The sequence below is a fragment of the Thamnophis elegans genome, chromosome Z, assembly GCF_009769535.1.
Source record: "Thamnophis elegans isolate rThaEle1 chromosome Z, rThaEle1.pri, whole genome shotgun sequence".
Classification (NCBI taxonomy): Eukaryota; Metazoa; Chordata; class Lepidosauria; order Squamata; family Colubridae; genus Thamnophis; species Thamnophis elegans.
In genome coordinates this window covers 88,285,297-88,295,290 of record NC_045558.1, presented here as the reverse complement: position 1 = coordinate 88,295,290, position 9,994 = coordinate 88,285,297, and positions in this window count along the sequence as shown.

Here is a 9,994-nt window from a genome sequence, read left to right as displayed (position 1 = left end):
ATTATATTTAGAAAATTTATTTGCCACCCATCTTGTATCCAACGACTCTATAGAGGCCAGTCCTCAGTAGGAGCAAAAGGGAATGTGCTACAGGAGACTTATTCAGCCAAAGAAAGCTGGATAGATCCTAGCCCTTGACTATATAAACAATCATGTGAAGCATTGTAGATTGGTATTATGGCAAGATTGTGCCAGTATAAGTGGAACCACTTTTAATAATGAATAACTAAAGAGGATTGTGCATTGCCTCGTCATTAGCCTGAGGATGAACTAGATAGACGATCTACTGGGCATTATGATGAGGATGCAAAATTAAAATGAGGGGAGGTGATTGATGTATCATGCTCTATCCTAAAAAAGTTTTGATAAGGCAAAGATTCAAATCCACAAACCTGATATATGCAGGATACAGACTAACAGAGTTGGAAGGGACCTTCTGAAAGGCAAGGTATTTCACTGATTAATTTTTCTCACTGCTAGGAAATTTCCTAGATAGGCTCTCTCTATAAGCTTCTGTCCACTGCTTCTTGTCCTACTTTCAGGTGCTTTGGAGAATAGATTGTCACTTTCTTTTTTGTGACAGCCTCACGAATATTAGAAAGCTTCTATCATGTCAACCCCTAGTCTTTCTTTTCATTACACTAGACATAGTCCTGAAATTGTTGATCATACTTATGTTTTAGCCACCAGTCCCTTAATCATCTTTATTGCTCTTCTCTGCACGCTTTCTTAACATCTTTTTTGTATTCTTGTGAGCAGAGCTGGATGCAGTATTATGCATGTGGTCTTGCTAAAAAAGTCAGGGCAATTCTTCAGAGAGTCCAATGACCAAGCATTTGGGTTTGACCTAGTGGTAGTTATCTTGCCAAACTTTTCCAGATTTTTGAAAATCCAGGCAACTATTTAGTAGGGAAGTAAAGAGATACCCCCCCAACAACAACTTAACTCTAATGTGTTATTTGCCTATTGATTATCCAGATTTTCCCATCCCGAATCTTGTGGTTTTAAACAATCTAGAGAACACAGGTAATTCAGACCCCAGAGCCAAAAAATGTAGAGATACAAACATGTTTGGTAGCAAAAAAAAAAAAAAAAAAAAAGGACTTCCCCAAGATGAATGCATGCACTTATAAGCAAATTTTTGTTCCAAATAGGCCATTTGACAAGTATGAGAAGCATAGATTCTGGAGGAAAGTTTCAGGGGCTGAAGAATAATTTACCTTCATTTGGAAATAAAGCAGTTTTATTGTATGGGTACAAATCCAAAATGACTGTGATTTGGGGTAATACTTTTATTGGAATTTATGGACATGGAATTGAAATTTATCACTATCTAGATTTTGATGTTTAGAGAATACCAAGTTTTTCCTTTAACCCTTATCCTACTGCTTGTAAAAATTTTCCTTATGCAAAATATTATTCTATGCATAATTTACCCTTGATTTACCCATAATTTACCCTTGATTAAGTTTCATTAAGAATATATATATATATATTAGATTTCTTTTACAACCCCCAGTATGCCCAAATATAGATCTATATTTGATAGATCTATAGATCTATAAACAATCTATTATAGATCTATCTATAATAGATCTATACTAGTCTCCCTTTATTTATTTATCAGCACAAATACAACATATATATATATATGTGTGTGTGTGTGTGTGTGTATATATACACACACACACACACAATTTGCACTGCAAATGTAAAGCCATAAGCCAATAATGCATTTAGTTCCAATATTCCCATTTTTAATATCAAAATATTTTTAAAAATAATTATTCATTTTAAGTGCTTTTCTAACTTACTTTTCTTCAATATATTTTCCTTAAATATTTTAAGTTTCAGAAGTTTTAGATTTCAGATGTATGATCAAATGGTGATAGAAATCTTGCTTCAAAAAAGCCACCCGATCTGAGAATTCAAAACTTCCATTTCTGAATCCTCCCTGACCTCTAGTGGCCAAATATGGTGATATAAAGTTGGCCACACAAATTAGAATATTCTGTATCCTCATTTCTAAATTCATTAGCATTTCTTTCTTCCTATAGGATTGCCTATTGGTAATTTTATAGTGAACCAAAGAGTCTAGAACTCTAAATCTTGCCCCGTGAGATCCCCATTCCAAATTAATATTGTCTATAAACCTTGCACAGAATGTGAAGGTGCTATGAAATGATGCTTTTAGAATTGAAACAATCCTACAGAATATGCTCCTGGGGATTAATCTCATGCATTCCAAGTGGTTCTTCTCTGTGTTTTTCCCCCCTACTTTCCTTTTTTTCAGAAAAGACAAAGGAACAGAGAGAAAGATAACCAACCTATCAGTGAGAAACTGTTTGGGCTGCTGGAGTTGGAAATTATCAATATGGGTTTCCAATAGAATCAAAATCTTCCCTTTCAATCCATTACAGTACTGATTCAGATTGAGGAACATGGTAATTCTTTTTCTTTTTAAATCCTCTTTACAACCTATGGCAAAAATAAAACCTACTAAAAAGAAATTCATCTGTAGTTTACTCATACAACAGAAGGCTTCACTTAAAAAATTCATATAGACTAGAGCAGTGGTCCCCAACCCCCGGTCCGCGGACCGGTGCCGGGCCGTGGAGTACCTGGCACCGGGCCGCGCAGCGGCCGGGGCCATGATCGCTGCAGCGGCCGGGGGCCATGATCGCTGCAGCGCAAAGGCTCCTGGGCCATGCGCAAAAGCTCCAGGGCCGTGCGCAAAGGCTCCAGGGAAGAGAGCCCCGCGCAGGTACGCAATCAATGTGTCATCGCGAACAACGCCCCCCCACCCCTGCGCGCGCTCAGCGGGCCACGGTAAAATTATCAAAGGCTGACTGGTCCGCGGCGATAAAAAGGTTGGGGACCACTGGACTAGAGCACCAAAGCCCCAAGACAAACAAGATAAATAAATGGCATTCCAAATTATAAAATTTAAGATATGCCAAAAAGTAATAGGTTGTTTGACATACTATCCCCACTTATTGTTTCTATGCCCCCTATTTTTATGGAACTTATGGGGAAGAAATGACAAAACTGAAACCGTGAAGATATGGAGAAAGAGAATAGGCTTGTTTCCATCCCATAATAAGAGATGGCAAGAGAAAAAGCGAAAAATGTCCAGTTAGATCCAGATGCTGCATTTGATTGTATAAGATAGTGCTTGTTGATCTGAAAAGTGAACCCTGCACCTGGGAGGGGGGGAAATGATGATGATGTTGATGATGATGATGATAAGAGGGGGAAAGCTCTGGAAGAGAAAGTTGCAGAGACCATATCTTGGTCGATGATATAAAAAGATCAGGAAATGGAAGAGAATACAATTTAGTAGGCAGCTCAGGTACTTCAAAGGAATTGGTCTTGGTGTTCAGAACTTTCTAAGCTGTTTCCTTGGTAAAATTGTATACTGTAATGTCCACATGTTTTTAGCTGTATTTTCTTCCTTGGCAAAATGATCTAACAAGTCTAACATCTAGGTGAAACAGTTGATTCCTGTCATTTACATAGAAAAAAGTTGGTTTTGTATGGTAAATCATACCTGTTTCCTAGAATCAGATTTCTCTATTCAATGCTACAGAGACATAACTGGGCCTCACAAAGTAAGATTACTTACTTTTTTCCTGGCAGAATCAAATGTTTATATGATATTGTGAACTGCTAGGCAGCGGTAGCAAAGAAACTCAGCACTAAATAATGTGTATTGAGAGTCACCTTGAACTGTAAGATGGGTGGCAAATAAATGTGAACATAAAAGAGACATGGGAAGACAAAGTATTACATGACCAGCACAATAAAAAATAGCAATAGACTTATATACCGCTTTCCAGGGCTTTACAGCTTTCTCTAAACAGTTTACAGAGTCAGCATATTGCCCCCAACAATCTAGGTTATCATTCTACCGACCTTGGAAGGATGGAAAGGCTGAGTCAACCTTGAGCTGGTCAGAATTGAATTGCCAAATTGCTGGCAGCCGACAGTCAGCAGAAGTAGTCTGCAGTACTGCATTGTAACCACTGCAACACCACGGCTCATGATAGTACACAAAGTAGATAACAATAAGATCTGGCAACAAAACCTTTACTCCTAAAAGCAGTAAAATTGAATAAAAACACAGAGGGGCTAATTCTGGCTACACAAAACAAAGCTTTAAGAACTAATGCATACAAAGCCAGAATTGAGAAGACAACAATAGACAGCAAGTGCTGTTTCTGCAAAGAAACAACAGTTAGCTGCTGCAAGATGTTCATACAGACTGACTACAAGCAATGGAATGACAAAATAATAACAATAGTGCTTTGGAAGATCTGCAAGAATACAATTTTCTTGCAAGCAAGAACTGATGGGACCATAACTTAGGAAAGTCATAGAAAATGAAGGCTGTGAGACTTTAAAATTCAAACCTAGGCGCCTGCCACATACCACTCCAGACTTAACAACTGTTAATAAAAAAAGTGCTAATTACTAGAAGACAGCAAAGTAAAAGAAAAATAATTGGAGAAGATAACAAAATACAAAGACCTGCAACTAGAAACAGGAACAACTGTGGCAAAAGAAAGCAAAGATAATACCAATAGGAATAGGAGCCTTGGGTGCAATCCCAAAATAACTGGAGTACCACACCATCGGCACTGACAAAACTACTATTAGTCAATTGCAACAGGTGGCTCTAGTTGGAACAACTTACATCCTGCATCGATACCTATAGCACCATTAATCATCAACATCTGACTGTTCCAGATCCTTGGGAAAGACTCGGGCCTCTGATATTATTGGAGAGTCAAATATCTGCTATGACTATGGCAATTTCTATGCTATCTCCATCCATCTCCTCCACATTTTAAGGACATTTACTGCAGGTGGAAACAATGATATTTTAAAGACTCTTGTTATATAACCCATAGGAGGCAGCAATTCATTTTATAGGTAGAAATGCATTTGTTTAAAAGTCATCAATTCATTCAATTAGGGGGAAATGATGCTTAATGATGTATTCGAAATATATAGATTAAAATTGTATTTTTTTAATCATCATGTATCTATTTTTCTGGCCTTATCCCTCCCTGTGACTCTGGCATGCTGCTTAGTGCCTAAAGTCATATACTTTAGCTTGGCTATCCTGGCTTTGGATTAGCATGTGGGTGTGGATGTTGAGTTTTGTGAGGAAAACTCAAAAAGCATAGGCAGATCGACCAAATCTTCATTTTTGAATGAGGGCAGAAGGCTTCTCATGTCCTTTCCTGCTCTGTGGCAATTAGTAATTTAGAATAAATTATCTTGAATAAAATATTTGAATGAATAAACGAATACATCATTTCAGCTTTAGCCAAGAGTATAACTATAAATTAAAAGTATTGTATTAATAAAAAATAGTGGATATCTTAATAGCAATAAAATAAATTGCTATACCTAAGTTTTTTTTAAAAAGCCTTTATTTAAAAATTCACACAATTAATTCAAATCAGTCCTGTAGAATGGTTGTAACTCAAATACAGAACTCTTTATGTACTTTTTAAAGTCAGCAGCTCAAATTTTGAAATTCAGAAACTGTGTTCATGTGACAATAATATGAGAGAAAATTCAGTTATCAGAGAAAGTCATGCCAGCCTGCTGCTTTTTCTGAGTAATGGTGTATTTTGCAGTGTTGTAATATTCCCTAAGTAGTATTGAATACTACTATAGCCAAAAGATTGATGATACGAATGCTCCCTCATTAATATTGAGGAAAATGCCTTTCCTCAACATACTGATCTTTAAAAATAAGCAAGATTGCTATTTTTTAAAATGGAAATGAGCCAATGGATGTGAACAGGTGCACGATTACAAAACATCATATTTAATGTTTGTGTCATCTTATTGAACTCATTTACATTTCACCAGCAATAATAATAGAATAATATTGACCTGCATTTTGATAAAGCGGTTGCAAGAATGATTTAACTAAGGTTCTAAGACAGGCATGTCTAATCAATGGCCTGTATTGTTAGTACTGGAAAGCTAATAATGCGGCCCCACAAGGTAATAAAAATATTTTAAAATAAAGAAAATTTGATGTCTATATACTTACCTATGTTATATATTTTATATGCATCCCAAAACAATTCCTCTACACTCAATGTGGCCCAGGTAAGCCAAAAGACCTGACACCCATGGTCTGAGGAGCTGAAAATACTAAATAAATGCTAGGTCTCATATTGCATATGAAAACATTCATTTTCTATAAATTTTTGATAAGATTTTTTCCCCAAATACTATATATCACATAGTATTTCAAAACAATTTATTTTCTTATATTGGCAATGTTCTTTTTGTTTGGTAAATAAGTTTGATATCAATAAGTAAGTTGGTTGAAACTTTTCAGTTGCTTGTGGTTAATGATATAAAGCACAGCAAGGGCCTTTTGTATCTCATTCTGACAGCTATTTGGGACCAAATACTATAAATGTAAATGTATTTTGATTAATCATTATTATTGCACTAAATTTGATTATCCAGAATTTGATTATAACTCAGATGTTTGCATACTTAGCAAAAAAGTTTAGTATCCCCAAAATCTTATATTTTATTTTAAAGGCTATGTAGGGAATAAAGAATACATTCATACCAGATGTGGGTATGAAGAAATAGTCATATGATTTTCTGAAGAACATGTAGAATTAATAACTGACATATACTGCAATGTTGTAGTGCTATACTTTCTATTATAGAGTAATCTCAGAACTAGTCTTTGTTCCTATAAAGTCTCTCTCTCTCTCTCTCTGTATGTGTGTGTGTGTGTGTGTGTGTGTGTGAGAGAGAGAGAGAGAGAGAGAGAGATTGTTGTCTATTTATTCCCAGAATTATGCTTGTTTTTCATTCTTACACCCTTCCCCTTATTATCCAAATGTTTACTACTTTAAAAATAAACTACAACTCTTCATACATTATTTTATGATTAAATAGTTATACTAAGATGTGTGTTGACATGATTTTATATTTACAAATGGGCCAATAGAACAAAGATCTATGATGACTGGATTGAAAATTCATTTGGTACACATCTGGAAGAGAAACAATCTATTTTGCACCTTCCAAGATAATGCTCAAATTGGAACATATTGGAATATGACATCTTTGATATCAGCTTTTTTTCAACTTTAGAAAACATCAAGCTAGTACAGAATCTGCATGCACTGTTATCCAGATCCGCATTTCCGAAGTATTTATACATATATAGAAGTTAAACAGAATGGATTGAGTGAACCTGATAAGCTGTTACATGGCTAGTACTGATTAATTGTGCAAAATTATTTCTACTAACAACAGGTACACAGAAATTTGATCTAATATTCATAAAATACTTGCAGCATATTTCTCATTGGATTAATAATAATCATTAAAATATATGTACTTCAGAACGTTATGAAGTTCCATTAAATAAAATCTTTCTAATTTTTTCCCCATCATGGCTATGCTACAGTTGCCTTTTGAAAATAAAGACAAATCTAGTATTTTAATATATGCAAGAGATTGATTGATATTGGATAAAGTTATGTCGGTAAAACAGATTGGAATTTCTTCAGACATGTTCCATTCTATATCCATCCCAAATGAGATTTTAAAAAAGTCTTAATTAGATAAGGTATTCTGCTCTGAAAAGCGTTTCTTTGAACCAATGCTATAAAATAGAGCCTTTGTAACAAGAGAGTGATACATTGCAAAAAGTACACATAAAGGGTTATTTGTTAACTCAACAATTAAAGGATAAAATGAGATAGAAAAATTAACAGAGTGCTTTTTCCACTCCATGAAGTGTCAAAATAGATGTGTTGAACACAGTAGTCAACCACCATTTCCAAGTATTAACCATTTATAAATAAGTACATTTTAATACATACAGTTCATTGTACAGGTTACAATCTGTATACATTAGGGAGGGGCTGAGGATAATGCATTCTTTTTGAACTTTTTCCACGTCTATCTCACAGCTTACATGTACAGACAATAGAACTCTGCTCAAGCAAATACAGTGAAGGGAAAGAAACATATTTCTTTCCTTTATACAGGGGTGGCCAAAAGTCTCAACCGACTGCAGGGATTTGTGCAGCATCCCTACAATAAAAGATCACAACTGTGTGGTGATTCAATATATCAATAAGAGAACAGAACATGCAATTGAATATTATACTGTACAGGAAAATTCTTTACATCAGATTGATAGAAAAAAGGAAAAGGAACTCAGTATCTTTCCAGCAAGTTGGCAAACCAGAAAGATTTAATACAAAGGAATGTGTGTTGCTGTACAGAGGCAGGCAAGGCAGGCAAAATGTCTCGCTTTTCATGGGAAAGAAATTGTTATGAGAAACATATTTAAAAGCAAAACATTCATTCCCTGAAAACATATCTTTTATATAAACATATTAATGCCTTGCACTCTGTAGAATGACAGAGTAACAGTAAATATGGTACATAATGATCTCAAGGTCTGGTAAATGTTCAGGTGGAACAAAGTTAAACTGCCTTGGTTCTCTCATAGTCTTTGTGATAGCAACAAGCAAAAAGCCTCTAAGCATCTTCCCTTTTTATTTTTTACTTCCAAGTAAGACTTTCAAGCAAGCAGAAAAGTGTAGAAGCTCGTTCAATTCTATTAAGTCTCTTGAATATGTACTTGTTTGAAATGCAAAAGCAGTCCTCCCCCACCCTCTGTGAGTGTGTGTGTTTGTATGTATGTATGGATAGATAGGGAGGGAGGGAAGGAGGAAGGGAGGGAGGGAGGGAGGGAGGGAGAGGGAGGGAGGGAGGGAGGGAGGGAGGGAGAGAGAGAGAGAGAGAGAGAGAGAGAGAGAGAGAGAGAGAGAGAGAGAGAGAGAGAATGAATACCAACATTGTTGTCTAGGACTGTTTCTGCATTTTAAACAAGTGCACATTCATATATTATAAGGTCCTAATTTGAAATAGCAATTAGATAATACTGTGTTGAGGTTCTATAAGTTAATTCAGTTACCACTACACAAAATACTCTGCTATGAAATTTCAGCCCTTAATATGATTTTTCTTGTTAGGGGAACAATAATAATCCAACAATGATATTCAAGTAATTAGGGAGGGGAGGCGCAGTTTAGCTATCTACCCCTTTGTGCTTGTGCCTTAGGTTTGTCCTTCCCTTTTCACAGCAACCATAAATTCAGTGAAGGCATCAACATGTAAAAAGAAGTATATTAGGTTTTGACCCCTCTAAGCCCTTTTAAAAAGCTGAACTCTAAATAGCTGAAGGTCCTGAAACTCCAGTGTTAAGTAATGCAAGATGGGGAGAGAGATGCAGCTTTCCATTCAAGAAATTACTATGGGCTACCTTAAGGAGAGAAGAAAAATTTATAGGCACAAAGTGTTTTTTTTAAATGTAAGGTGCAGAAAAGCTGGCACTTCGGTTTTTATTAGATGATCATGAACAGTAGAAACTTGTTAACTCCTGTCTAAGGCCAAGTGAACAGCTTGGAATTTCAAATGGATGCATTTTTGTTCCTTCTTTTAGCACATTTTGTAATAAAATTTGAAAGAATAAACATACTGCCTTCCCTCTTTGCCCTCCCCATGATAGTTTCTACTTCACTAAAACAGCAAAATAATTTATATTTCCAGATATTCGATATTTTTGAGAGCCTCAAAGAAACTTTTGATATAAGAATAAATAATTGAGCCATTTATCAAGCTAGCAACTCTCTCCCCTGGAGCCAAGCCAAACTTAACATGTATTAAGATTTCTACATTATTCTTAGGACCTGATAGCAATCTTACTTGGACCCAGCTTACCTAATTGTTTCGAATTCTTAGAAGTCAGCATTACAGTACTAAGTCTCCATAGTCCTCTAGAAAGCAAATTCAGGGGCCAAACAAGACAAAATTAATGTGTGAATGCAATTAACATGCCCATTTTTTATATATGACTAAGCAGTTAAGATGGACCAGTGAAGACAGAGAGAGGAAGTAGCTTCCTCTTTCTGCCAGT